The sequence below is a fragment of the Saccopteryx leptura genome, chromosome 1, assembly GCF_036850995.1.
Source record: "Saccopteryx leptura isolate mSacLep1 chromosome 1, mSacLep1_pri_phased_curated, whole genome shotgun sequence".
Lineage (NCBI taxonomy): Eukaryota > Metazoa > Chordata > Mammalia > Chiroptera > Emballonuridae > Saccopteryx > Saccopteryx leptura.
The window spans coordinates 212,217,577-212,233,664 of NC_089503.1; positions in this window are offsets into that span (position 1 = coordinate 212,217,577).

Here is a 16,088-nt window from a genome sequence, read left to right on the forward strand (position 1 = left end):
CAAAATTTAGAGCTTTAAGGTTCAAGATATGCAACTTCACTGCAATCTGCCCATATGCACCCATCCCAAATTTTAGTGTTCCTTTCCTTCCCAATTAATGCCCTAACTGTAACAAAAGAGACAGCGTGTCATCGGACTTGTACATTAGCCATGCATAGTTTGATGTTTAGAAGACTTGGCCCTAGACTAAGATTCCTATAGGGGTTAAGATCTAAGGTATTGGAGTTTCTTTTAGGACAAATACAGATTTTTTCAGCTCCTTTATGTAAACTTGGAATTTAAAGCCCTGAGCTTCTAATTTTCTTTTCTCAAGTCCTTATACTTAGTTGGAAACAACCAACCAACCTGTATTTATACTCTGTACTTTTACTGAAATGTTGTGTGGCAGCAAATAATTGGTCATTCAGAATCTTGTCCTCTGTAGACTGTTGACCACAGGTGTTTGCAGATGACGCTAGCATGAGCAGTCCTGCTGCACCATCAGCCATGTGAGAGTACAGCAGGTACAATCATGCACTGTCTGTAATACTTGGTACTGATTATAAACGACTTTGTTACTGGCTTATGCATTTACTATACTGTACTTTTCATCATTATTTTAGAGTGAACTCTTTCTACTTATAAAAAATGCTTGCTGCAAGAGAGAATGCTGTGTTATGCTGGTAGCAGTCTCACATATATTGTGATCACCATGTGTCTTAATTGCATCATTTTCTTTTGTGCTTGATTTAATCTCATGTTGTTTTTATAAACTCAGTGTAGCCTAAGTGTACAGTGTTTGTAATGTCTTCAGCAGTGTGCAGTCATGTCCTGGCCCTTCCCATTCACTCACCACTCACTCACTGACTCACCCAGAGCAAGTTCTGGTCCTGCATGCTCCATTCATAGTAGGTGCCCTGTACGGGAGTGCCATTTTGTATCTTTTATTCTGTATTTCTGCTTGTGGGGAAAACAGCTGCATCAGACTTGCTTGCTGGTTTACTGGCTGCAAGCACTTTGCACAATTAGTGCATGAGTACATTGCAGAAAGCCACGTGTGTGTCTCTATGAAAAGCTGTGGGTGCTTTCCCTCAGGGGCGATTCTCCTAGATGGCTCTCCCACCACTGTGAGTTGCGGTTTTCCTGATCCTTTGCCCTTCACTGCAAAAAGCAGGTTTTCCTTTGTTTATTCGCTAGCCTGTCTTTGAGATCCTCCAATAAATGGTATGGCCCAATGCTTTCCACTCCACAGTTCCTCTGCTGTCTGCCCGAATCCAGTGTAAACCTGCCTGGCCTCAACCGTCAGCATTACATCTGGTACAGTAGGCAGGATTCAGATCAGATTGGTATGACGACACCAACAACCTTGAGGGTGGGGTACGAAGAGTGGTCATTGTTCTCCAGCATATGGTTCTCTGTGGCTCTCCTTTTGGGGGTTGTGGGCTGGGTGACTTTTACAGCCCTGTGAGGAGAAACTGAGAGCTCTGTGTAAGAGCTGCCTGAGATCAGAAGCTCCAGGATGAGCTGCAGAGTGAGCAGCACCAACAACAGTAGGAGCTGGAGTGGTCACTGGAGAAAGAGTTGCAGATCTAAGAACTGCAAGTCAGACTACAGGCTGCGAACCAGCAGCAGTGTGAACTAGAACAAGCACTGGAGAAGGAGGCTGACTGCTCTCAAGAGCTGCAGTGTGAGGTGCAGGCTGAGCACCAACAGTGCCTGGAACTGGAACGATCCTGGTGAAGGAATTATGGGTTTGTGAGCTGCAATTTGCCCTGGAAACTGAACATTGGCAGTGACAGTTGTTAGAGAAATGATTGCGGGTTCAAGAGCTTGAGTCGCAGCTTCAGGCCGAGAGCCAACAGCTGCAGGATCTGTTATGGTCACCAACGAAGGAGCAGCATTTGTGCTGGCAGAGTGGATCTGAGTAGGCAGGAGCAGGCATTTCCAACTCTTCTCTTCTGAGAAGGAGGTTCTGACTGAAACTGCTATCCACAGATTCAGAGCCCAGTCAGTGGGCATCCAAAAGGTAAAAACAGAGCAGCCAAGCGTCCCTCAGGGTCAGGCACAGCCCCCTTAACAGGTAGTTGAACATTCTGTGGTCCAGCCCTACACCCAGGCAAAGCTGATAGAGTTAGGGGAGCGATTCAGGCAGAAACCCACAGAGCCCCTGGCAGTCTGGTTGCTGTGGTTGTGGGACATAGGGGGTGGATGGCATCATGCTTTCCAGAACAGAGGTGGAGAAATTGGCTGCCATTACCACACACTCCTCCTTGAGACAATGTCTTCAGAACCTCTGGCCTGTATTCTGCCAAAAGGGAAAGATTTGCTTCTCTTGGTACCACTGGTCTCTCTATTGTTTCACCCATACCTTGTACTTTTGTAATTTGTTGCTGTAGTCTGTACTGTTTATGTTTATGTAATGAACCTCACTTCTTGCACAGGGACTGTGGTGGAAGATACCTGAAATGTAGATTGTAAGGCAAGCCACTCTAAAGGGGTGGAATGTGGGGAAGACAGCTGTGTTAGGCTTGCTCGCTTGTTTACTGGCTGCAAGCGCTTTGAGCAATTAGTGCATGAGCACATGGCAGAAAGCCACGTGTGTGTCTCTATGAAAAGCTATAGTGCTTTCCCTCAGGGGCAATTTTCCCAGATCGCTCTCCCACCACTTTGAGGTGCGGTTTTTCTGATCCCTTGCCCTTCACTGCGAAAAGCAGGTTTTCCTTTGTTTATTCACTAACCTGTCTTTGCGAGCCTCCAGCAACCATGTATGGCCTGACCCTTTCCTGCTCCACAGTTCCTCTACCATCTGCCCGAATTCGATGTAATCCTGCCTGGACTCAACCATCAGCATTACATTACTGTACCTTTTTTTTTTTATGTTTAGAAACATGATATGTGCCATGGTATTACAATTGCCTAAAGTGTTCAATTCAGTTGCATGCTGTTTCTCCATTTTAAGGTCTGCATTATCTTTTATAAACTATTACCTAATAGTTTACTTACATAAAGCACTTTGAAATCATTCTTCATTTGACCAAATTGGGTTACACATTAAATGGATTAATTGGCTGAGTAAGGGGAAGGCTCAGGTAGAGCCTCCCAGAAAGACAGGCAATGTTGGGGTAAGCTTGCAGGAGTGTGGCATCTGTGACAAAGAGCACAAATCATGTTCTGTTCCCCTGATGGCCTCAGGTGCCATTTACCTTTGCATCCGGGAGATTCTGAGAACAACATGTCACATCTGTATTTTATAAGCTGATCTGAAACTTTGTAAAACAGTTAATTAATTACTATTATTGGAGCATGACCCAACTCCTTTAACTCTGTGATTTATGCACACAAATTAATTTCGTTATAGAATGTTTGGGCAGAAAGTTGATATTATAAATCTTACCAAAATAAAAGATGCACTATTTTTCTATTTGACCCACCTCTTTCTAGTTTGTCACCTCCAACATCTAAATGCTGTGGAGGACAGAACTAACTTTATCATGAAAAATAAGAAAAGTTAGAGTTGAAAATCCAGAATATCTTTCTGTAATCGATTTTAAAGAATGCTTTGATTCTATATTTTAAGAGAGGTCTGAATTCCAATTTTGGTTTTAATTTAATCCAGGCAGGCAAACTTGAATGAAAAAGAATGTGAACTCATTTATCTCTCTGTGCAGAAAGGAGAAAAAATGAGAGGAGAGGGCAGCTGATGTGAGGATTACAGGGTGAGAGATCACAGAGAAGACAGTACTGCAAGAAAGAACGAGGGGCGGGGAGCCTGCCAATTCTCATTTCGCAATCTCCCTTTCATCTGTCTTTTCTCTGCAACTTCTCTGTCTCCGTCCAAGCTGGAATGCTGCCTACTTCTATCTTGGATCACAACAAGAAATTTTGAGCTTTATTAACTCCAATCCTTCCTACAAAACTGACCATTAGGTGTAATCCTAACATGAAAAACTCCCGGAGCTCCTTGTTGCCCACAAAGTGAACTCAAATCTGATACGACCGGTTCTGTCCCACCTTCTCTGTCACCATCCCGAATGTGAAGCCATTTCCCCAGCCAGGCCTGTGCGCCCCCATCCCTTTGAATGTGCTAGTGTACTCACTGCAGAACTCCCAGCCTTCTTCATATGATAGATTTTCCAGATTCGTCCCCATCTTGATCGCCCTCCTCTCTGAGCCATTTGGCATGTAGCTATATCTAACATTACATCTGTTAATAACGTTTGTCATTATTTTTTGTGTTGACTTTTCTACTCTGGGAAATGTATGATGTTTTACACATTGTCAGGATAGCTCTCCGACTCCAATTCAACCTTTCTCAGTTTCATCTTCTGAGAAGCACCCAAGACAGGATTAGACATCCGAGAGATTTATGGAGGAAATGCCTATGGGACAAGGAGGAGGCCACAGGCATCGGCAGAGAGAGTCTCCAGACTCTGAGGCTGGGTTTGACACCTGTGGAAGAGATGGGGAGGAGAGGCGGGTTGGGGAGGAACAGTCTTAGACTGCGGCACTGTTTTAAGAAAGTTTGTCCAAGCTGAAGGGAGGCCTAGAGCCAAAGCTGACCATTAGAGGAGTCCCCCATGTCCTGTAGCCTGGACTTCTTTTAGTCCTGCCACCATGCAGACTGGGGGAGGCGTGCCCTCAGCAGGGAATACCGCACTGGATCCAGAGCAGTAGGAATGTCAGTCAACCGTGCATCCCAAACAGTGTACTTCCAAGGCCCACAGGTGGTAGGTTTGGGGGTATGTCATCTCTGGCCTAAAGTCTTCTGTATTTGAATCTTCAGTGACCATTGAGCAGGATAATGAAAGTTAGTGTGTTGTTTTTGTGCTGCTACAAATAGATCAATATTACCTTTTGTAGTCTGGCTAATTATGACATTGAATGAAAATGTCAAGTATCTCTGTATTTTGCCAACAGATGATCTCGGGTGAGATGAGTCATTTTAGAGCTCAACACATCTCCAAGAGCTGGAGCTTGGTTAGTAACAGGATGGGTCAGACGTAACATTAACACCCCGGGGGGGGGGGGAGGTGTTACGGTTAGGGACCGATGAGGGAAGGTAAGTGGTAAAGGTCAAAGAATGTGAGTAGAAGTATTATATATATGTGAAACAAAGAAAATTTTAAAAGAGGAAATTATAGAAATGCAATGAATGTATCAGACACCATTAAATTTGTAAGACAATTTCCTTTTCTGTTTGGTTATATAAGAAGTTATAATCAGATTTCTGTGACATTAACAGGTAGCCTAATTTTTCTGCTATGAAGCTCCTTTATAATTATATTAATCTTCATTATATTGCATTAATTCCAGTTTTAAATAAGTCGACAAATTAAAAATGTACTAGAGGAATATTAACGATGTGGTATCCTCTCCCAAATATTTACACATTTCTGAGTTCTGTTATTGGAACCAGTATTTGCCCAAAAATAGAAATTTGCTGTGAATGAAGATTTTTGTGTCTTGCAGTAGAAACTCCCAGGGAATCAGCAATGAGGATGCTCGTATTTCAATTTTTACTTTGTTCTTGTATCCACATGAGGTTGCAAGGACATTTAGAGGCCTTCAAAGACAGAAGTAAGAAAAGTGACTTAATGGTAAATTCTCTCAAGTTGTGAATAAGAAGCTCTGTTCACTATGTGATAGGAAAATAACAAGTTATTTTAATTTTAAAACACAACTTTGAAGCTTGGAGAAGTTACAGATTGGAAAATGAAAGAGTAGCTCCCCCTTTCATTTTAAAATGAGTTAAGAAATGAATTCTATGGAATTACAAAGAAAAGCAAGGTTATCATAAAGTTCAGAAATAAGGAAGGGGGAGTTAAAACCGCTGGCAGACACTGCAACAGAATAAATAATAAGGAATGAGAAGGCAGACCCCCACCTGCAAGCGGGCGCTGCGCCTCGACCCCACCCCACCGAAACCGGAGACCTAGAAACAGACACAGGTGCCCTTCAGGGAACCTGGCCCCATATGAGAACCACGCAGTTAGCCTGGGGCCAGAGTCATCTGAAGCAACAATTATACAGTATGCCAGAACTGTTATGGTCTCCATTTTGCAAAGAAATAAAAGATGTTGTTGAGCGGGATGAGAGCGCTGCTTTTCTTTCCTGGTCGTGGTGATTACAGGCAGTAAATTATGCCCATATTCTCACCTGCTGTCAATTTATGGGATGACCACACATGGTCAGTGAGAGCTCGGAGGCTCCGGGACACCACTTCATTCTTCTGTGGGAAGAGGACTGACCACAGCGGGAACCTGGCTTCCTTGCTGATGTACTTGCCAGGGTACCAGTCCTTTGGGGAAGAGCCAGACGTATGCATCTTTTCCTCTCTGTCCCTCTTCTGACTCCTAATTCAGCCTTACGTACAGAGTGAATACTTGTTTCCTATCTACTTAATAAATATGGGGAAAAGTTGGAGGAATCATAGAAAAATATGTGATCTGATCTTGTGCTGAGGATGAGGAACAGGAGTGGGACGTTGTTGAGTAACTTGCCCCCATCACATGATTGGTCCTAGAAGCATTAGCGAAGAATTTATTTCATTTCTCAAAGGAAAGAAGATGGTAGCTTTGGTTGAACTGAAAAAGAGACTTTTCACTGTTGCATGGCGTATGTATTAAATATTCCTGTGCCCATAGGACCTTTAGTAAGCAAACAAAGTAGATGTTGGCATGAAAAGGCTTATATTTGAAACAAAGAACTTTCATGACATTTCAGCACTTACTAGCAGAAAAATTTATTACCACAGGGAAATATCACTGCATCAATAATGAGAAGCAAATAAAAGATCATTATTTTCCTAATAATTTATTTTATTGAAAATCAATTCAAGACGTGAAAACTTTATTAGAGCTTATATTGTCTTCTTCTACTTGCTGAGAATTGGATTTGATATCCATGCATATTAATTTGTTAATTACTAGAACTTAATGAAATTCTTCTGAAATAATATGAAAACTCTCATTTTGAAGTATGGCATTTTTAGGCCTGCTTTCTTTTTGATTTCTCTTTATTAAACAGGAAGTGAACTAATCCTTCAAATCATTTTTTTCTGTCTATGGATATATACTTATCCCTAATAAATGTTATTTTTTCTCTAGACAATGTGTCTAAACTTATATATATATATATGATATGATGATCATTAGTTTATATTATTAAGTAAACGTGAGTGAACATGGGAGGGGAAGACATCATTTGTGTCTACTAAGCACATATATGTTTACATTTATACATACTATGTTCTGTTCTCTGCCTTAGCTCCTTTCTATCTGATTTAATGCACTCTTTACAACAGCCTTCGTTATTTGTGTGATTATCTTTATCACACAAGAAATTAGGGCCAAGATAAGTTAAATAAGTTGCTTAAGATCACATGTCTAGAAAGTGACAGAGCCTTTGTTAAAAAGTCCTTCTGCTTCCCTAGTCCCTATTCCTTTCACTAGGAAAAAAAAAGGAGATGAGAACTGGAAAGAAACACAAGGAAATGAAAACGAGTGCTCTCAAGAACAGGTCCTGAAAAACAAAAACTAGTTCCCTTGAGAACATCTGAATTTCTACTTCCTACACTCCACACTAACTTTTCCTTTTTTTCTAGTATTTATTTCTCCTTCTTTCCAGTGATGTTAATAATCCTTTTCTTGTCACCCTGGGTTCATCAGAGCAGCTGACATAGACAAGACCCGAGAACAACAGGATCTAAGGGTAATTAGTTCCTCATCTCTGAAAGACAAGCTCAGAGAGAACTAGACCTGAAGAAAACAGGTGTCACGCGTTATGGGGAAAGCTGAGCAGCTGTCATAGTGGTGGAAGGCATGGATGCCTGGAACAGAGGTGGGGCTCGAAAGTCTATGCTGATGTATATAGCCACACACAGCAAATGATTCACATTCTTGTTTTTATTGAATGGGCTACTGGAAAAAAAAAGATTGATTGTGCTCTCTCAAATTTGTTGCCAGATCAGAATAGATGGTATCACAAACAGGAAGATAAAGCCCCTTCAAGGTCTACAGCTCCTTGCCAATAATATGCTGATTTTTTTTTTTTTTTTTTTGTATTTTTCTGAAGCTGGAAACGGGGAGAGACAGTCAGACAGACTCCCGCATGTGCCCGACTGGGATCCACCCGGCACGCCCACCAGGGGCGATGCTCCGCCCACCAGGGGGGCGATGCTCTGCCCCTCGGGGGCATCGCTCTGTTGCGACCAGAGCCACTATAGCACCTGGGGCAGAGGCCACAGAGCCATCCCCAGCCCCTTGGGCCATCTTTGCTCCAATGGAGTCTTGGCTGCAGAAGAGGAAGAGAGAGACAGAGAGGAAGGAGAGGGGGAGGGGTGGAGAAGCAGATGGGCTCTTCTCCTGTGTGCCCTGGCCAGGAATCGAACCCGGGACTTCTGCACGCCAGGCCGACACTCTACCACTGAGCCAACCGGCCAGGGTCAACATGCTGATTTTTAATATTCTCTCTTACCAGTAAATTATGGTTCAAAAAATGAGAGAAAACGAATGACATCCTGTTAAAGTGGAGGTGGATGGCCCCTGTCAGTGAGTCTGAAAGGTGAAGGATGAAGTTGAACAGAAGTTATGAGGTCTCAGAGGGTGATAGACTGTAGTTTTTTTTGTTTTTGTTTTTTTTTTTTTTTCATTTTTCTGAAGCGGGAAATGGGGAGAGACAGTCAGACAGACTCCCGCATGCGCCTGGCCGGGATCCACCCGGCACGCCCACCAGGGGGCGATGCTCTGCCCATCCTGGGCGTCGCCATGTTGCGACCAGAGCCACTCTAGCGCCTGGGGCAGAGGCCACAGAGCCATCCCCAGCGCCCGGGCCATCTTTGCTCCAATGGAGCCACACTGTAGTTTTTAAGGATGTCAATGAAATCTAAATGTACGTTGGAGGAGTGTTGCATAATGGCGGAGGGGTCTCTGCGGTCACACTGCCACTTACACTCCGCCCACTGTGTTGGGAATGACCTTGAGAATGTTGCTTGACTTCTCTGGCTGCAATGTCTCATATTAAATGGGTAAATCATAATTATTGTGATAATCAAGTGAGCTAATGAATGTTAAGTCTTAAGACAATGCCAGGGACATAGTACATGCTTGATAAATATTGGCCATTTTTATTAAGATGAGAAAGAAGTAGCCCAAGAGCGAACAGGCCCCAGCCATACCTTGCGATACTAACCAGCAGGGAGAAGGTCTTCACCAGAGCTGCTGGTTTGGCACAGTCCTGTTGTATTGTGTTCCCCTCCGAAATCACTGTGCAGATTGAAAAGAAAGGAATCTCAACAGTTGATGGTTCAGTATATTAAGCCTTCTCGTCTTTCAGAGTATGTTCACTTCAGTGGTTTATTTCTAAAAAAATGAAATTACTATAGTAACTAAAGGCAAATTACTTTGCATAGTAATATCTGCTTACTGTGATAGTAAAAACAAACCTTGTCACTTTGGCAATATTTTTAGTACTTAAGAGTGGTTATAGGCCCTGGCCGGTTGGCTCAGCGGTAGAGCGTAGGCCTGGCGTGTGGGGGACCCAGGTTCGATTCCTGGCCAGGGCACATAGGAGAAGCACCCATTTGCTTCTCCACCCCCCCTCCTTCCTCTCTGTCTCTCTCTTCCCCTCCTGCAGCCAAGGCTCCATTGGAACAAAGATGGCCCGGGCGCTGGGGATGGCTCCTTGGCCTCTACCCCAGGCGCTAGAGTGGCTCTGGTCGCGGCAGAGCGACGCCCCGGAGGGACAGAGCATCGCCCCCTGGAGGGCAGAGCGTCGCCCCTGGTGGGCGTGCCGGGTGGATCCCTGTCGGGTGCAAGCGGGAGTCTGTCTGACTGTCTCTCCCCGTTTCCAGCTTCAGAAAAATACAAAAAAAAAAAAAAAAAAAAGAGTGGTTATATAAACACACACATATCCACCCGCACCCCTCTCCACCCACACACACTACAGTGCCCTGTACAGGGGTAGTTGGATTCCGCTGTAAATGTAAATTCTTCTCAAGGGAGATGTTAGTATTGGTTAAACCTAATAATTTTGCTTTGAATTTGTGTTCCCATGGTCATCATCTGTGGGACTTTTGGCACTATAGAAATAATAAATCCCTGTCCAAAGACCCACCTGGTCATCATAGCTCCCGTCCCTATATACTGCTTGGGGCTGCATGCTGAGATGGGAAACGTCTTTCAGCAAGTTCGGGGAAGATAATTAAAGGAATATTACCTGGTCTTTTGAAGGAAGAAAACAACTTAGATTTGATTTTAAGAAATTGGGACGACTGATTTCTGAGGTCCCCCTGTTGCCTGGTTTTGCATCTTTCTACGCCAAGATAGCAATAACAGGATATTCCACGGAAAACTTAGTTTGTTGGTTGAGTTTTCAGTGAGTGTTGCTTATGGCACATATTTTTATGTGCTTTATTGTGCCTGAAAATATTCTGTGCATGAATGATGAAGAACTTATGCATATGAAGAGAAGAAAGAAAGAGAATGTGATTGGAATTAAGAACCCAACCACTTCCACTATGCTTCCTGCTGGCTCCCAGTCCCAGCCATTGCCACTCTCGGCCAGGGTTACTGTGATGGTTGGGACACTGGGTCCTTCCTTCTACTCTGCCCCCTTAGACTCAATTTCCAGTGCCACTTCCTTTCTAGGTAGATCACATGACTCCTTTGCTCCAAACCTGCCATGTGACCAGAGTACAATTCAAACACCATAGTGATTGGGGGCCTTGCAGCCCTGACCTCTTCGCCAGCACTCCCCACCCCACCCCCATTCCCTGCTCCCCGCTCCAGCCACACCACAGAGGCTCTGTTGCCCTTTCTGTTCTCTGCAGTAGCATCCCCACAGATATGCCCACAGTTTACTCTCTCACACCCTCCAGGTCTTTCTGTAAGTGTCACCTTAGCAAAAGCAGCCTTCCCTGCCCAGGCTATGAGGAACTCCAAGCCCTGACTCCCAGCGTGCTTGACCTCTGTAACCCCAAGTTACATTCCCCCACAGTGACTGTCACTAGGTCCCAGTCAGCATACTTCCACTTATTTGTTTCTTGATTCTCGGTTCCAGCAAAACTGTGAATACACAGGGACTGTGTTTATTCACTGTCTTGTTCTTAGTAATTGAAATGGTGATTGACCACCCATAGGCACTAAAGAAATAGTTTTTTCAATGAATGGTTGAGGCCTGCTTGTTCCTAACTCTAAAAGATGTTCTGAAGCCAATGCTTTCCTCCTGACTTAATTTCTCCTAATGAGCGAAGCTAATTGTTATATAGTCTCCATCATTCAGAGGGTAATAAAGTCTAGAACATAGGTGTGCAATGCTTAGTCTTTAAGTGTATTTATTTATTTATTGTAGCAAGTTGGATTTGTCCTGAATGAGTGGTTTGCTTTTCAATTATTATCCCAGTAGGGGTTCTGACAGTGAAGGACAAAATCATGATATATACTAAAAAATTTTAAAATTCCATATATTCTATGACTCAGTATCTCATAATCCTGAAAATTTCTGTAGAAAATGCCAGGAGATGTGCAAGACGATTTTCACTGTAGTGTTGTTTGTCATGAAGTGACCAAGGAAATGAGAGTATTGCGACACTATGGAGGACTATGCAGCAGTTTAAAGTAAATGACTATTTTATATTGCTTTTTTCTTTTACATTTTTGTTTTATTGATATATTTTAAATATATTTATATATTTTTATATATTATTTATTTTTATTGATATATTTACTTATATATTTATTTTCTTTATAAATTTACTAAATATTTTTATTTAAATTTTATATTTTATATTTCTATTTATAGCATTTATATTTCATATTTCTTATTCCTTCATATTTCTACATATATATGAAATATACATAATAGAAATAGTTTTCTGTATGTATATGTGTATAAATGTGTCTTCCTCCAAAATCATTTTCTTACCTAATCCAAATATATCCCTCCTCTCCTCTCTCATTTTCCTTCATTGTTTTTCATAGTTTTTTTCCTTTTTTTTCTTCTATGCCCAAATATAGACCTCTACAATAGTCTTAAAATGCCCTGAAGCAAACATATTATATTTATTCCATTTACTAAAAAAATGTTTAAATTTCCTGCACTTAATTTTCAAAGCCGGATTGTAACAGTTTATATTTCTATGTCTAGGCAAAGTAAAGAAAACTAACAACAATAAAATCTTTTTATTTGTGTGAAATCCCAATTTTGTTTCTCCCGTGGGTGACTGAAAGAAAAACAAATCCTATAATTGACTTGTGCTTTTTTCTCCTTTTTCTTTATACTACTTTAATACATAATCAGCAAGCAAACAAAAGTTTTGAAAGAGAAATTGAACAGTAGCCATTTTGACAAAGAATATTTATAAAAAGATTTAAATCATTTATTTCAAGGTTATAATTCAAACTCTATGTTGCTGCCAGAAACTTCAGGAGTATCTGTAAAGTTCTAATTTTCCAAGCTCTCCTGATTCTGTTCATATAAATATTAATTTAGTCAACAATTATTGAGCACATTTTATGCATCTTGAGGTGTTTTAGGTGCTAGAGAAACAAAACAGAAAAAAAACTGCATTTTTCTACAGATGAGAAAAAACAGTGAACATAAAAACATATGTATGGTATTGTTAGAAGGCAATCTATACTATGGGGAGAAATATAAAGTATTGTTTACTTATTAACTCTACACCAGAATTCTGGAAACATCATTTATAAACAATGTGACAGCATTTCTCCCACCTCTCCATCATGTCTGAAGGTAAATTGCTTTAATCAGGAATTCTTCCTGCCCTCAACTAAGCGTGCCAGAGCCTTGTACAGTAGTCTTCCCTATTGTGATAATCTCTGCCCATGCCTAATTATATGAAACTTTATTATAGGCATATTGTACAGGAAATAAATAATATATATATATGGTTCGGTACTATCCACAATTTTAAGCACCCACTGGGGAATCTTGGAGCTAAATATATTTTAAAATATTGTTTGTGTTCAAGCCCTCTTTAATTCCTCACAGATAATTACATTTGTCACACCACTTTTCCAGAAATATTGGCTTGAAAAACTAAAACAGCAATACACATACATACCCCACCACACACACATGCCCTTTCAATATCCAGAAACCACAGAGTTAGTATAAATTACATTTAGAGATTTCTTTCATCTTTATTTTTAATTGATTGTGTTGACATGGTTTCACGTGTCCCACTCAATATAACACTGACACTTGCATCGTACCCCCACCCTGCCCCATGCAAAGTCTCTTTCCACTGCATTTAGAGATTTTTATTTTTTTATTAAGTGAGAGGTAGGGAGGCAGACAGACTCCTACATGTGCTCCGACCAGGATCTACCTCTCCATCTGGGGTCACTGCTCCATTGCTCGGCAACCAAGCTATTTTAGTGCCTGAGTTGAGGCCATGGAGCCATCCTCAGCACTTGGGGCCAACTTGCTCAAACATTTTGAGCCATGGCTTCAGGAGGGGAAGAGAATGAGAGAGAGAGAAAGAGATAGGGTGAGGGGTGGAGAACCAGATAGTCGTTTCTCCTGTGTTCCCTGGCTGGGAATCAAACCTGGGGCTTTCACATGTTGGGCTGATGCTCTACTGCTAAGCCAACCAGCCAGGGTCCACATTTAGAGATTTTTAAAGATGAAGTTACTAGGTTCTGATTGTGTGGTAACACTTAATAAATTTTATGATATGATACTTTCATATGCTGTTGTATTTAGTATATACTTGAATTTTACCATATTTACAGCTGGATTTCAAGGGTTTTTTTTATTTATTTTTTGGCTAGCAGTTTAGTTACATAACAAATTGCAGTGAACGTAATCAAACACATCTGTAGTTATTTTTCTTGTTAAATGTTTTTATTCTCTTGAGTATCCAGATGTGCTCTTTTCTCTCTGTCAACTTTGCCAAATTAACTGCATCTGTTCAATGAGATACCAAAGTGGACTTTGATAAATGTTAGTTTTACTCCTATTACTACTACTAACTTATTATTAGCACATTATTAACATAATTATAAATCTTCCAGCACCCTGAATCCTTTTGGTTGGTTACATTTTCTCCTCAAACTGAAAGGTTTGCACTTGACATAAAGGCTGGCGTCCCTGACACTCTTGCAGATTTTGCACATAAGTGAAGGAATGCTCTGGGTTCAAATATTGTGCTTTTGGAATTAATGATATTTGGGACTCTTCTAGCTCGTCTCTTTAATGTTATGGCTTTATCTGTCCTGGAAACACGTAAAAGCGTAACTGAAAACAGTGCCTGTTTCTTTCTCTCTCTCTCTCTCTCGTTTGTTATCTTTTTTCCAATAAGATCATGCTCTTCATGTTTTGGTTTTGCCTACTTTGTTCAGATTTTTTTCTCCCTCTCTCCATCATTCCCTCTCTCACTTCTTTCCTCATTCCTTTTTTCCTTTCTCCTTCTATTCATCCTTATTCTTCTAATTACTTAAGACTGGAACTACTCTCCTCTCAGTGTAAAAACTCAAAACAAAACAAGTCTTTATAAATCGGTGGGTTAAAATCTGTTTGACTATCTTGTAGTATCTTGTTAAAACCCCTTGAAGATACTATGATTTTATTTTACTAATTTTAATTGTATCCACATACATTTGAAAAATAACATGTACACAAGGCAGGTTATTTAATGACAATACTTCATTTGAAGTTTCCTTGTAATAATGGGACGCTCAAAACTCCCCTCTCCTACTCACCGACATAGAGTTTATGAGCCACAAATTGCAAACCAATGACTCAGGCCAGGCATCGGCAAACTATATCTAGCAGTGCAAACTGGCTTGTTTTTGTATCGTTCATAAGATAAGAGTTTTAAATTATGTTTTTTAAATGTTTTAAACGAGCAAAAAAAAGACCAAAAAAACCCAAACAAAAACAAACAAAAAAAAACAACCCTTGTGGCACAGAAAGCAGTGCAGTGAGGGGGGCAGGGGGAGATAAAGAAGTGTGTAGGGGGCGTAAATGGTGGCGCACAAAGACTTGATTTGGGGGAGGGGTGAACACAATATGGTATACGGAGAGACGTGTTGTCGCATTGGACACTTGAAACCAGTATCATTGTGTTAACTAGTGTCACTCTAACAAAAATCAATGAAAACATCAAAAGAAGAAGAATATGTGGAGATCTGTGGAAATTACCTGAAATTCAAATGTCAGTGTTCGCAAATGAAGTTTTGTTGGAGCGCAGCCACGCCCATCCGTTGATGCTGCGTCTGTGGCTGCTTTCTCCATGGGCTGCAGAGCTCGATATTCACTGTCTGGTCCTGTACAAGAGAAAAAGGGTTACAGTGCCTCACGAAGGATTCACTGAAGGCACAAAACCTCCTGCAACATCTGAAAAGTACAGGTGTTTCCTAGTGATATAGAAAATGCACTGAGGGAGTTGGAATTAATTGCAGAACAGTATGTGGGCTTTTGAAAAACGTATGGAAATTTCATGTAAAATGAGGAAAGAAACAAAAGCACTTTTGCATTTGTGTATGGCAGGGCCGTCAGAAGCACTCACAAGGTGCATAGGATCTTCAGCTGGACGCCACTACTGGGTTCTCTTCAAGGATCTTTGGCACCTGCCTGAAGTGCTGAGTGATAGTCTAGAAAGCTACATCAGCCTCCTCCTTGCCCCTGTAGGCTTTAGGACTTAGAATATTATTGCAGCATACATTTAAAAAAAATTTCCCATTTCTCCATTTTTTTTTTTCTAATTTGTTATTTCCTCATGCGTCTATTCATAGATTCTTAACATTTCCAATAACCATGTTATGTTTTGTTCATTTTGGGTCTCACTTCCTTTTAGTTCTTTAATGTAAAGATACTGTTCGGATTAGGAAAAGGATTAGAAATTCATTCACTGGAAAAACTTAAACTTTTGGCTGAACTGGCAAATGCGAAAGTGGAAGGCTGATGATAAAAATCAAAGTGCATTTTTCTTTTTTTAGCGATATAATGTATTACTCTGAGATACACAAATACATACAGGTTTTATATATACACATCAGCCGTCACGCAAAGTCAGTTTACCTACGCGGCAGTGTGAAGGAAAGAGATTTTTTTTTTTATGGAAGCAACAATCAGCTAACAAGTAA